Below are 15,228 nucleotides of genomic sequence, written 5' to 3' on the forward strand. Positions count from 1 at the left end.
CACAAAGGGGGGACTGTGGATCAGTCACTTGAATTGGTCAACTAGAAGGTTTGATGCCCAGCTACTTGCTCCTACTGCTGCATTGTTGGCGTGTGTATGTGTATGGATGTGTTTGAATATATAAGCTAATACTCATTGCCAATTCTCTACAGCAGCTTCTGCCATCAATGTATGAATGTGGAGTGAATGGGTAGGTGTGACCAGCGGTATATAAGCACTATGAGTAGTCACCACTATACAAGCTCAAGTCCGTTTTCCACCAGGGGAATTTTGCAACTCAGTATCCCATCAACTGTCTTTCAGGATGTGAGCTGGCACACCCACACAGCCCTGGTCTAAACTGAGCTGTTTTTGAACAAGAGTTTCTTATGAATGTGTATTTTCACTCTTTTTTCACTCTGTTTTTGTGGATGTTAAAATTACAAATCACATTCTAAAATCAGTTTTGAATTTTCCATATCTTAAGCCAAGTTCCCAGAGACATTATTTCCTTCTGAATTTATGCTTGATTATGTAAGCTCCTGTGAGATCTTCTGTGAAATCACCACTGTGAAATCATTGCTACATTTAGCAGGTGTGTGGTTTCACAGTGGCCAAATCATCTGGAGTCTGCATTCAGAGGATGATGATGTTGAAAACTAGTTAGAAGTTCCCTTATGTCCATGGTGTCCCACACTTTTTAAATCAGTTCAGATCTTAGAATTGTCTTGCCACCCTTAGCAGATATCTTGTGTCTTCTCTCTTGTTGTTTTTTTTGTGTATTTGTGCTGGCAGATAAGTTTGTCGTCTCCTGCACTACTCCCAGCTCAACCTCCACATTATAAATTATATTGTAATTAAAGAGACAGTAAAAGTGTCTTTTTCCTTACAGCAATTTAGGTAACTGCATTTGATAAACTATAAATTTCAGCAGCATTAAAGTCAGAGAAATAACACTGATATGGACTTGACAACAGCAGCTAACGCTGACCATTTTTATGATAGTGCTGCGGGTCATGATGGCCACTAAACAGGAGGCAGGGTTCAAGTCTAAGCACTTTTAATCTTGTGAAACAAGCAATTACAAATACTTGCATTGATTTGTTAAAAAGCTTTAGGGGGCATAAATCGTTTCTTGCCAACCTTATTGCTGAAAAACATAAATGTCAAGTGTATTATTAATTAAGGCCTTTGAAAGACAAGATTTAATGGAAACGACATAAAAACACAAGCAATCTTTGGGTAAGCAGTATTTCACAGGATGCTCCGGATACATGTATGTATCTATGTTGTTTTATGGCACTGATCACAAACGGCTGTAGAACACAAAGTAATGAAGGTGTTTAGGTGCAGAAGCTTTCACCCGAATAAATCTCTGCTGCATCATCTTCAGAATAATGTTTGATATTATTTTAGCCTATAAAAATGAATTAAAAAGAACAGGAACAGTAGATAAATATGCATGTATTGACAAAGTATGACATATGTAGTCTATAGGCATTGTACTTAGAAATACCTTGCAGAATTCGATCGCTGCAAATTCATACATTTGGTGTATTCCTTATCAGTCCTTTTATATAAGTCAAGCAAGAGAGACTTAATACAAGTAAAAATTAATCTGCTTTACAAGTTTCGGAATGTTAACAAATATAAAATGGTGAATAGACAACATCTTCATGTATTTGAAAGGGATAGTGAGGCTGAAGATAGGGTAGGATACCCCCCTGTGGGCTCTGGACACTGGTGGTAGTGATGGAAGGATGCAGGATGAGAAGAGGAGCGACCTCTAAAGAGGTAGCAATGAATGGAGTGGACTTCAGAAGACCTGGGTACAGGTGAGATGTAAATGAGGTGGCTGGGGTGGAGGAGGGTTGCAGTATTACACTAATACAACAGACTGCTGAGGAGAGGAGAACAGATTTTGAAATATGAAAGCAGGAAACCAGAGACATGTGAATGAGTGATAATGAATGAAAGAATATATGGAGAGGAAACAGCCGTCCTGCTTGAACTTGCACTAGGCTTCAAACTGCAGTTTAATTAATTCCCAACCGAGAGTGGACATCAGAGATACCACAAAGTAGACCATGGACAAACTCTTGGCCTTTTACAGATCTGGAATATTATCAGCAGCATTATCAGCAAATTAAAACTATTAGCATTTCTTTAATTCTGGCTTCCCTAAAAGTCTGTGGACAAATAAATGTAAAAAGACTGAGCATTAAGATAAATATCATACTTTATCAAAGTATATTGTTTCAATATTTAGTTAATTAGCTGTATAAATATATACTCCACTAGTATCCATTCTGTTCTGATCTAAATGAACATCTGGGAAAAAAAACATGGAAAGAAAAACATTCACGCAATCAGATCGCTTTGTCCTTTTCATCACTACCTGCGTCTTCAGCCACAACTGTTTGAACTAACTTCTGGTTATTATTTCTGGGATTTGGGTACAGTTACAATCAATAAACCCCAAGGAAACAGTCATAATTTTGCATACAATGTTGTGATCTGATGATCGTTTACCTTTACTAATGGTCCAGGTCCTGAAGCAGCAAAGCATCGCCAGACTGTCACACTACCACCACCATGTTAGGCTGTTGGTATGATGTTCTTTAAAAGAAATGCTTTGTATAGAGACACATACCCTTCAAAAAGTTCTTCTTTTTTTCTTTTTTTAATATTATTTTTGTTAACATATTTATGATAGAGGTGAGCCTTTGTGTTCTTTTTAGTCAGAAGTGGTTTTGACCTTGGAACTCTCCCTATGAGGCCTATTTTTTTTTGCCCAGTCTCTTTCTTATTGTTGAATCATGAACATTGCCCTTAATCAAGTCAAGTGAGGCCTGCTGGTCTTAAGATGTTGTTCGCAGTGCTCTTGGAGTCATTTTGATAGGCCGGCCACTCCTGGGAAGGTTCACCACCATTCCTATTTTTCTCCATTTGTGGATAATGGCTCTAACCATGCTTCAGTGGAGTCCCAAAACCTTATAAACTGCTTTGCAACCTTTTGTTTCTCATCTGTTCTTGAATTTCTTTAGATGGTGGCATGATGTGTTGCTTTCAGAGAACTTAGCCTACTTCACTTTGTCAGACAGGTTCTGTTAAAGTCATTTCTTGATTAAACAGGTCTGGTAGTAATCAGGTGAAATTAGACTCATCTCTCTAAAATCTGAGGTTAATCACAGTTAATTAATGATTTGACAAGATTATTACTTTCACAGAGTCCCAGGTAAGTTCGGATGACTTTTTCCCTTAATTAATTAAGTCACCATTAAATACATTTTGTGTTTACTTAGGTTATTTCTGTCTAAAATTAGAATTTGTTTGATATCTAAGACAGAGGTTCTCAACTGGTCGGTTGGGACCCAAAAAGGGTCGTGGAGTAGTTTTCAGTGGGTTTTAAATGTGTGTCTGGAAAAAATGGTGTCAATTTTGTCCTGTCTCTTGTTCCTGTCATAAACTTTGTTCTATCCAAGATCTTAAGTGCAACTTTTTTATGTACTAAATGTCTATTTGGGGTCGTGATTTGTCATCAGAGAAATTGGTGGGTCCTGAGTCGAGACCAGTTGAGAACCACTGATCTAAAACATTTAAGTTTGACAAATATGCAAAAAATAAGAAACCAGGAAGGGGGCAAATACGTATCCCAGTATCCCAGCACAGAAAAAGGCATGACAAAGAACCATTTCTTTAAAAAAATTCTTACCTCATTTGTTAACCATAACTTTGTTACTTACACAGATAAAGCTGGTAATCATGAAAATCCTGAAAAGTGGACAGACCCAGGTGTACTGTGTACATTTTAGGACATCCTCAGGTCTCGGACTGAGGTATCAGGTGTCATGAAAACCTCTGTCATTTGTCAAACCAAACAGCCTCATGTCTCAGGAAAACCTCTGTCAGTGCAAACAGTCTCAGGCTTCAAAATAAAAGTCATCAGACAAAGCGGAGTCAGAAAAAAACTGACTCAGGTAAAATGGATTCTGACGAACCGTCCTCAGACCAAATGACTTTAGAATAAAGTCATCAGACAAAACAGCATCAAAAAAAAGAAATGGCCTGAGATAAAACAACTTCTGACGAAATGTCCTCAGACCAAACGCCTTTAGAATAAAAGTCATCAGACAAAACGGAGTCAGAAAAAATGGCCTCAGATAAAACAGCTTCTGACAAAACATCCTCAGACCAAACGGCTTTAGAATGAAAGTCATCAGACAAAATGGCCTGAGATAAGACAGCTTCTGATGAAACGTTCTCCGACTAAAGAGCTTTAGAATGAAAGTCATAGGACAAAACGGTGTCAGAATAAATGGCCTCAGATAAAACAGCTTCCGACGAACTGTCCTCAGACCAAACAGCTTTAGAATTAAAGTCATCAGACAAAATGGCATCAGAAAAAACAGCCTCAGATAAAATGACCTAATGCCATAAAACACAACATATTTTATTCTGAAGGAACTAGAAGCGCATGTGAAATGTCATCAATATTAGACATTGAAATGATAAATAACACTGTTGTTTGCGGCTCTACTGCATCTATGAATATGACAGTAAGTTTTATGGTTTCAGACCACAGCGGTTGTAGCAGTGCAGCACTCATTTCAACTCTAAATCAAAAAGTCAAGATTATTAATCACACCTCTTTGACTTATTTTTTATTCATGAATCAAGATTTTGCTATGAGTTGCTTCACTCTGTTGTGTATGACTCGCATTTTTGAAATGCAAAGTATAAATCACACTTAATTGTAGAAATTCAGTGCTTAATCGCTATTAAGAATGTCATCGTTTGACATCCCTACTTTTTCTAATTAAAGCATGGCTCAGCCTCGTCCCTTCATACAACAGCATCAGTCAGATAGTCAGAGCTGGCAAACTCCCAACATTGCAGTGAGGCAATTAGCAGTCCTGTAGTGTTTGTTATTCATGGTTTGATGTTGAAATTTGTTTATTAAAGACGCGCTACAGGCGCTGGGGTGCAATAGACCTGCTTGTAATTACATTCCAATTATTTGTCTGTTTCTGATATTGTAAACTGGCACTTACCACATCAGTTAAATTGACACACTGCACTGCTTGGTTTACCCGGTAATTAAAATGTGTTCTGTTAATTAGATGATGACCACTTTATTCCAGGGCTCTTGTATTTGGGGCTCCTCGGCGGCTCGCTGTTTGGATCATGAGTTGCCAGACGCTTCCCTAATCAGCTCTTGTTTTGTTTCAATTACCACCTGCTGTTCAAAAGGCATGCCTCGCTGCCCCCCACCCCTACACACACACGTGCAAGAAAACACACACACAAACACAACAAAACCACCGCCAGTCTTACTTTATACCAGCTCCAACACAACAAGCAGTTACTCACAGCTTTGCCCGCTCTCTCCTTTGATAAGAGGCGCAGATTGATTTCAAAGAGTCCAAGCAGTTAAAAGGAAACTAAAGGAAGCAGAAAGGTACTCATCACATCAGTTAGCAAGCCTCGTGTGAGGAGCCTGTGGTAATAATGCTCATCATGTACTGTAAAATAAATGGGAGATGCCTCATTCTCTTGATAATACAGCCTTTGAGTTGGAGGAGCAGTTAAATACACCAACATGTTCACTACCAGAAGGAAGATGCAGCTGTGGGATGGAGACTTATTGAGAATCAACTGTTGGCTTAATATTATGTTGTTGATATCCTGTTAAATGGTAGTAGATAGTCCAACACAACTACACCATTTTATATAAATGATATTGAAAATATCACATGTTGAAAAAAGAAATTAGATCATAACTATCATGACTACAGTTATGTGCTGTATAAAGTCCTAATAGATAGCAGATGTATGGTTTTGTAATATAGAATATGTAACAAAGTCCCTCTAGCCTCTGGCAAGGTGATGACTGTGTATAATTTATCAAAATCAAATCCTTCAGATTTAGTTTGTGTGTTGAAATGAAACCTTTTTTTTGCTGTTTTAGAGTCAGCTAGGCTAACCTTACGAGGCTTTTGGATTTGACTGTCATCAGGCAAATCCATCTTCAAAAGTGCCAAACTGAAAACAGTTCTGACCAATCAGCATCATTTGAGGAGAACAACACGGTGGCTACCAGCGTGGTTTAGTTGTACTGGAAGCTGTTAGCCATGGTTGCTGCTGGTGTAGCGGCTGGCTGGGCTGTAGCTATAGTACAGCAGCAGCGTTATCAGAATTGAACCACATTTCTTTAAAAAAACAAGAACATAGAGCCACACTGAAAGCGTAATGACAGAAAAGATGCTTTCACTCTTCTGCCTGCTTTGGCATGAGTTTTCAGTCGTTATGGGTGAGGTTGAGTTGTACTTTAAGCCACCAGCTACCACAATAGTAGTGATTAGCTTGGCTGTTGCTGTAGAAAAGCCACAGTTTAATCTGTCCTTGACAGTGTTGGAGGTAACGTGTCACAAAGACATACATTAGAGTGCTCAGATTAATTCTTTATTGTAATGAGCGATGTAACAGTTTAGTTTTGAAAGTCAAGTAATCCATTGTTTGTTACATTTTCATAAAAGTAATTAGTTACTGAGAGAAAACCCCTAATTCTTTTTCTCTATTGTGGCCACATAAAGAGAGAAAGAGGGGGTCAGTCCTGACTTGTTAGCTGCCTGCTCTCTATGGCGGTAATGCACACTACTTGTGTTGTTTTATCGATTAATTTCATTTATTTCATTCAGCATGAAATTATTATTATTTCAGCTTTAGTCCAAAAATGCTGCTTCTCTACGCTCTCTGCTGCTGTTCATATTTGCTGTTTCTTCTTCTGCATCTTTAACACCTGATTACACGCTAAACCTGAGCGGAATAAAACAGATTACTGGACGAAGGCTTGATGTGTTCATCCATGTTTCATAATCCAGTAATGACCATATTCTGATCAAGCATATAGCACTTTGTTGTTTAAATGTCTACTTCAGTAATCTTTAGAAATTAGATCATAATCAGTCTGGTGGTGTGCACCAAGGTCATTAAAGTTAACTAAAACTAACCAAATAATTACATTTAACCCCTTAAAGCCTAAAAAACTCAAATAATAGCCAGAAAATTTCCATTTTTTTTAAATTGAAATGTTTATTTAACCTTCTACCAAAATCCCAAAAAAGGACAATTGCTGTAAAATTTTACATGTATTCTTTCTTTTATTCTTCTTCGTCGTCTTCTTCTTCTTCTTCTTCTTCTTCTTTTTTTTTAACAACATTTGAAACGCAAGGTGTTTTTGGCAACTGATAATCCACAGGAAGGCATTTTTATCATTTATCACATAGTATTCAAAAGCTTTTTAAATCATTTATTGATCATGTTGATCAAATAAAGGTCTCATAAAAGTGTGTATCAAATATGACACAATAGCCTTTAAAGGGCTAAAATGTGAAAATCATTTTAGTCAACTGAAATTAAATAAAAAATAAGCTTTATCAAAAAAAACAAAAACTTATCAAAACTTTACAGTGAACTTACAAAACTAACTGAAATGAAATAAAAATAGAGACAAATTGTCCTTAGTTTTAGTCTTTGACACAACCACACTGACTAGCACCTACACCCAAGCCTGGGTGGTGTAATATCGCCTGAATTGATTGGTTAAGACTTCACCCAGTGGTATTTTTTTGTCTGGAGTGGCAGTCAAACATCATCTTTAAACAAATAAGTGAAGAGTAGCCTGTTAGAATATGTTTTTAAGCATTTTTGCAGATGAAACCTGAACTAAACTAACAAACCAGCAGTAAAAATTAATCAAAACTAAACTGAAATTGAACACCGAAAGTTAAAACAAAATAAAATGAAAATCAAAACTACTGAAAAATCCAAAACTGTTATAACCTTGGTGTGCACATAGACTTATTTATTGTCACTTTGAAGCAGGTGGAATAGGTGCCAGACTCGTCCTGGGCCTCTGCTAAAGGAGCTGTCTCATGAACTGCATGTAACCTTTACTGGCTGACCTTTACTCTTATGCTGTCATCAATAATTACTCTGAGAAATGTTTACCTTGAATTATTAAAGACATGCAGAACAACATGAATAATTAGGTGTTGCTTTTGCAATTTGTGTCATAGTGAATCAAAGAAAAGTAGCAGATCCAGTATGGTTTTAAGTGGCTGAGTAGTGTGAAAAGCATGTAATCAAAGGAGGAAGAGTTGAAAGCTTTTTAAACGATTTGCTGATTTGTGGATTAAAAGATCGATACCATTGAAATGGCTGTGTGCTGATTTACCCATTAGCTTAATGGTAAAAAAGGAGAAACCTCAGTTTGGTAGGTTCAGTATCGTGTGGGAGTCAAAAAAGGGCTGGCAGTGAATTATTTTAACAAATTTCAGTATATTATATAAATGATTTTTAACAATTGATAAAGTGTTAAGCGTTGACTAATGGACAGTTTGACACATTTTAGGTTTAATGTTATATTTCCTCACTTGTTTTGGTTATATTTTCACATGTTAAATGTTTTAATGTCTTACTTTTGCTCATTTCCATGTCTTTTAATACTTTAATGTCATACATGCTCTATGTTATCCACTAAAGCCCTTTGAACAGGCTTTTCTTAATTGTTCTCAGTGTGATGAGGTGAAATAAACCACTGCTGAAACCATTTATCCCTGCATTAAATTCTAATAAATTATATCTGTTTTTTATGTTGTATTTTAATCACAACTTGCCAGTTTAAATCCTTGTCTTTGTTTCATTGACTATTGTGGTTCAAAAGAAGTGCATTCTGTAAACTGCTGCAGACTGAATCCCTATTTATTTCCATGGATTCTTTCATACCTACATATAATAAAACGTTTTCCCCCTCTTTTCCTTCTTCCTTTAAAATCCTGCTATCATTAAAACATGTCTTGGGTAGTGTTTACCGGCATGTGACTTTACACTGATTCTCCTCTAATCTTTCTGACTGGCATGTTAATTTTTCTGAAGCTGTCATTCAAAACACAAACATGAAATGTTGGTTTTAGAACCGGGAGACCTGGCAGAGTGAATTTCAAGTACTTATTCAAATATTTCATTAAAATGTAAATTTTCATAACGCTGTACGTCTAGCTGTGCACAGGGCATGACTTAAGACATTATGAAGTTATAACAGCATTGCTCTCTCTGAAGCCAATTAACTGGTGGGGGCACTTTAATGTCCTTACCTTGTTGTATCGCTGCATAATGGTGCCACAACACATGCATTACATGCAACAAGAGTTACATTGCATTGACATGTATGAATGAAACACTGGAGGAGAAAAACGGGAAAATAAGCCTAGTGGAGAGTGGACACCTATCAGTCCTGTTATCTTCATAGAGCAGGGAAATAAGATTAAAATAAAGCCAGTGTAAAGGGTTGGAGTCAATCTGAGATGAGTGCAGTTACACATTGTTTGACAAAAACAGATATGCATGAGATATTTACAACTACTGAGGTTTGAATGTAACTATCTGACTACTTTACCATTTTCATATATTTCTGTATTTTCTTCACTTGAATTGTCTGATTTGAAAATTTTATGAGGATATGAGCAATGAGTGCATTTAAATGAACAATAGATTTAAAAAACATCTGACTGTAATAAAGATTCTAAAATTTGGTAAATGAAGATCACCTGAAAAGGTCACAACTCTTTATTCCACATTGTTCAGCTACAAAATTATCAAAAAAGAAGAAAAACTTTTCCAGTCTACTTTAAAGCTAATGGCACCTACATGTGTTTAATCTGTATTCTTGTTTTAATCTCTTGTGATGTTCTGTCATCTTATAATTCCTCAAGTCTGAGTTATTTTTCTACTTTGAATTCAGTTTTTCTTTCTCAGCCACTTGCTTTATTTTAACAGCTTTTTAGTCTTATTGTTTCTGCTTTATTCCTTTACATGCACTTATTCTCTTTTTACTTTTGCTCTTTCCTCTATTCGTATTTTACAGACTCTGTTTTGCCTGACCACTAATGGGGAGGGGGGGAGACCAGGAGTGTTAAATATCCAGGGCTTTGCTCAAACTTAGGCTCCAGTTGCATGAATTTTTGGGGTTATCAGACAGTTATATGCACTATTTTCAATTTTAAAAAATATATTTAAAAACAAACTAAGATTTACAATGTTGACAAACATCATTTGATTAAAATTATATAGTTCAGTCCCCCTAAGGATGAAACAACATCTGGGGGCCAGACATTGAAATAAACTGAAATACAATCAATGTCTTTGTCTAATTTTCTTCTTGTAAAAATATTATTTCTTTCCAAATTTAATGGAGCTTTAAGCCTTTAATAATGAGATCAGTCCCCATCACCTTTACTATGAACAGAACCAGTCTCATGTTGACAGCCTTCTGCAGGAGCCACGCTGGGTTTGGAAAGGGGGTTGGTGGGTAGGGGGTGGAGGAGAAGCAGGAAAAGAGAAAAGGTGGATGTAGAGGGACAAGAGAAACAACAAAACAATAAATGGAAGACAAATTTATGGCTGTCATGGCCATACATTTATCTCCAATTTTTCAGTAATTACAGTAGCAATATGTGAAGAATTAGCAATAACTTAAAATAATAATAACAATGATTTAAGAAAAAAAAGTTCTGTGGGGTGCCGTTGGCTTAGTGGTTAGGTTGGACCCCATGTATGTGAGCATATGTCTCATGTCTCTCCTCCACTCTCTCATCCCCATTTCTGACTCTATCCACTGTCCTCCCCACTAAATAAAGGCATAAAATACCTAAAAATATTTGTTTTAAAAATGCTGTGAAATACATAAAACATTAAAGCATCAAAACAAAAAAAGTATCAAAACAGAAAGTCTAGAATTCAGAGAATAAAAGACACAGAGATCACACAGCTCTCATGCTGAGTTTAAAGCCAGAGGAGATAAATATTAATATGGGATTTAAAAGTTGCTAAGGTGGGTGGTATGCTTGTTATTTAGCTGAAGCTCTTTATGTTTTAGGAGCCACTGTAGAAAACACTACATCACCTCAGGTTTTAATGTGATCCTCAGGACGATGAGAGGAAGCTGATCAGCACACCTCAACGATCTGCAGACCTCAGATGAATGGGGAGCTGGTGCTTCATAATTTTTTGAGCAAGATCAGCAATGTGTGATTTATTCTTTGACACTCAATCTAACCTAACCTGTCGCTAAGGGAGTTTAAAGGATTCAAAAGAATGCCAAAGATCAGGAATTTAAGTACCTTTCAAAATCCTCAAAGAAGTGTCCCTCTTTCAGATAACAGTGGCCAATAATCCTAAATTAATAATCCTGAAAAAGCTGGATAACGGGCCCTCTCCAGCTGTGATGTAGTGATGATATCAAGGCATGTGTTACTTATACTACTACTACTACTACTACAGCTATCTATGCTCTCATTTGTGAATCTTTTTACCCCTTTTAACAACTTTTCCCACACATTTTGCCATGATTATTTGCCACTTTTCATCATTTTTGCACAATTTTCACCTTTTTTAGCCCCTTTTACCAGTTTTTGCCTCATTTCATCCTCTTTTTCAGCACTTTCCATCCAGCCCCTTTATTGTCCATTTAAGACACTTTCCAGCTATTGTTTACCTATTGACCCACTTTTGGTGTTATTAACCCCTTCAAACAAATATCACTCCTTGTTATGCCCATATTCACCACTTTAAACCTATTTTTGCCATTTGTAACTGCATGTTTTTGCCACTTTGACCCATTTTTGTGACTTTCCGCACACTTATTGCCTGTTAACCCATTTAAGCCACTAAAATAACCTTTAGGCCACTTGTAACCCATTTTAACAACTTTCAAAAACCTGTTTTACCACCATATCTGTCAATTTCTGTCTGTCTGTTCTAACCCATTTTGATTTTTTTTTGTCAGAAAAGGGGTTAACATTTTTAAGGAAGCTATATACTACATCATAAAAATATACAAATAGCTTTAAGGGGCCTTTCTGTTTGATAAAAACAGCAGCTAATATTGTAAAAAAGGCTATATTGTACAATATGATTTATTGATCACATCAGCGTATCTGTGGTGTGTGAGTAGCGTTGATGCTAGTGTCCTGGGTAACAGTTAATTTTGGAGCATATTGTGCATTAAGCCACAATGCATTCTGATTTTCAAATTGCTTAACCTTTTTTGCTTCTTTGAACCATTTCCCTCACCCATTCTTGCCACTTTTTTACCTGCTTTCACCATTTTGCTGGCCTCTTTTGTCCTTTCTTACCATTCTCGGCCCATTTTGCTTGTTTTCACCCATTTTTTCCTCTTTTAACCCCTTTCCACCACGTTTTTCACCAGTTTCAAACACATATCATTCTTGTTATGTCCACCACTTTAAACCCCTTTTTGCCATTTGTAAATGCCTGTTTTTGCCACTTTGACCCATTTTTGTGACTTTCTGCCTGTTTTTTGTTTCTGTTTACCCATCTGAGCTACTTTCCAAACCTCATTTCACCACCTAATCTGTCCATTTTTGTCTTTTTTTTTAACCCATTTTGAATCTGTTTTTCAAAAAGGGGTTAAAATGTTTAAGAAAGCTATATACTACTACATATATAAATACAAATAGCTTTAAAAAGTTATTCTTTAAAAAACAGGGGCTAATATGTGAAAAAGCTTTATTGAACTATGTGATTTATTGATTATATCAATAAATCTGTGATGTGTGAGTGGCATTGATACTTGCATCCTGGCTAACATTTACCTAAATTTTGAGCTATAAGGGTGTCACGCTATATATATATATATATATATATATATATATACATATATATATATATATATAAATATTTGCCTTTATTTTTGCTTTTTTGAATAATTTCCCCCACTTTTAACCCATTTCTGCCACTTTTCACCCGCTTTTCACCATTTCTCTGCCCTGTTTTGTTGATTTTTTCCTTTTTAAAACCATTTTACAGCCTTTGTTCCATTTTTGCCTCTTTTATCCTTTTTTTGCCATTCCATAACCACTTTTGACCACTTTATTCCCCACCACATTTTCCACTTTTAACCCATCTCTACCACTTTTAAACCAGTTTCACCATTTTCCTGCCCATGTTTGATCTGCCTTTCTTAACCCATTTGCATCTTTTGTCCCATATCTGACACTTGTAACCTATTCGTACCACTTATAACCCAATTATAACCACTGTAACCAATTTCCCCAATTTTCCCCTCCTATTTTTCTCACTTTTAACCCTTTTTTAAAAATCAGTTTCCACCTTTTTTTAGTGTTCCTTAAAGTTATTTCAGTTTCTTCTATTTTATTCTCTGTAATCCTGATATTTTCAGATCATGCTTTAGCTATGAAGTCTGGAATTACTTTGTAAATGGTTAAGTCAATGTGCCCATCTACATCATTAACAATTGAAAAAAAAAGGAATTCTGTTTTCAAAAAAGGGTTTTACTTTTATGACAAAGGCTATATTTTACTACAGCATAAATAAACAAAATGTAATTTTTGTTGCTTTGAAAAGAGCGGTTATTATCTAGGTTAAAAATCATATGTATGGTTATCACAGCTTAACTTTACGATAGCCTTGATTTTGACGATCTCCATGGGCCCCTAGTTTGGCTCTGCTCAGGAAAGCTCCCCCCTTTGTCCTCCCTCATGGGTGGCCTTGAAGAGAAGCAACTTTTAATATCTTAAATACAAAACGCCTCATAGCTCAGTTAAATGACAGTGAAGTGATGAAAAAGCATCATCATCAGCCAAATTCTTATCCAAACATCAGCTGTGTGCCTTTGGAGAATATTTGATATGATCAAATGAAGTCTAGTATTATATTTGGTCAATGTTGTAAATATGCTGTATTTTAAGGAACATTTGATTGTCAGGATAATGATCAAATCCTCCTCTAAACTTCTCCTTATCTCATTATTTGCTTGCCAGAAGACGTATCGATACACAAACACTGACATGCTGAACTTTTGCATGTCTATCTGACTTGCATTTGCAACTTCTCCGCCTTTATGAGCCGCTGAAACTTCAGTGCCAAGAACCTGCGGGTTCGCATCGCTCCAGGTTCCCAACTCTCCTCCGTTATGTCTTTTTTTATTCTCTCATTTTTAACTTGCAGGGAGAAGAAGACAAAACGGTTGCAGGTGGTGATGAAAATAAGAGCCATCCATCATTATTTATTAGGCATGAAAAAGATACACAATAATGTAATTTAACCTCTCAGCAGACAATTATTTCCACATATTGATAACACAATGCGAAAAGTGCCATGAATCCTAATATGATGTTTGCTTTTATTGGTGTATGATACAACCATAACAAATAATGTAATTGTATCTGGGAGAAAATGTGATTATTTGCAAATGATAACATTATAATATCAATCTGCCGCAGACGATGGTATCATATTATTTTGCTGTGCTTAACTAGTTACAATTTGCATTAAGTTATTATGTCTGTGTGGCAATAAAGGCAGCTCTCTCCCTCTGGTCTGTGCTTTTCTTAGTTTCTCATTACAGCCCTGTGAAATTTGGAAGCATGAACACGAATCCTGACTTCAGGAATCAGACTTTTAGCTTGTTTTTCTTTCACGTCTGTGTGCTGAATCCATGCAGAGATGACTATCTAGTGATCATCCAGGCCAGTCAGTGGAGCACAACACAATAGAGGCTATAACTATGCAAATGATAGCGCTGGAAACAAAGAATGCCTTTTCCATTAAAGAGTAAAATGCTTTAAATATTTGCATATAGGTGCTCTGATTTGGTTATTCACAATTTCAAGATGATTAACATTAATGAAGAAGCTGCTTGATGCACTGACTGTCAGGCTGCATCAGGCCACCTGTGTGACCTCCTGTGTGTTTTGCATTGTGAAGCATTTACGCTGTAGTGAACTAATGACCAAGTCAGCCTGTGTAAAATTAGACAGTACATCTACACACGTGTCTTCCTGGCATTACCACCATGTTTTATTGATGAATCATTATTAGCAGTCAAGCAGCGAGGTGAGTTTGATCCACCCAGAAGATGCAAAGTGTAATAATAATAATGCCTTCTTAATTATTAATACCCCAAACCTAATCCATCTCTGCAGAGAATATGTACATATTTTAGAGACTCATTTGAATTTGGGCAACAAACACACCTTAAAACCATTAGAAGGCTGTCGTAATGACAGGTTTAAATGTGCTGATTTTTAAGAATTAATGTGCTGTTGCCACTAAAAAATAAAGAGGTTTTCCTCTTCATGTTAGATTTGGAAAGCATGCGGCGTCCGACTGCACCTTCCTGTTGAGAGGCGAGCAGAGCACACA

The sequence above is a fragment of the Cheilinus undulatus genome, linkage group 3 (assembly GCF_018320785.1).
Source record: "Cheilinus undulatus linkage group 3, ASM1832078v1, whole genome shotgun sequence".
Taxonomy (NCBI): Eukaryota; Metazoa; Chordata; class Actinopteri; order Labriformes; family Labridae; genus Cheilinus; species Cheilinus undulatus.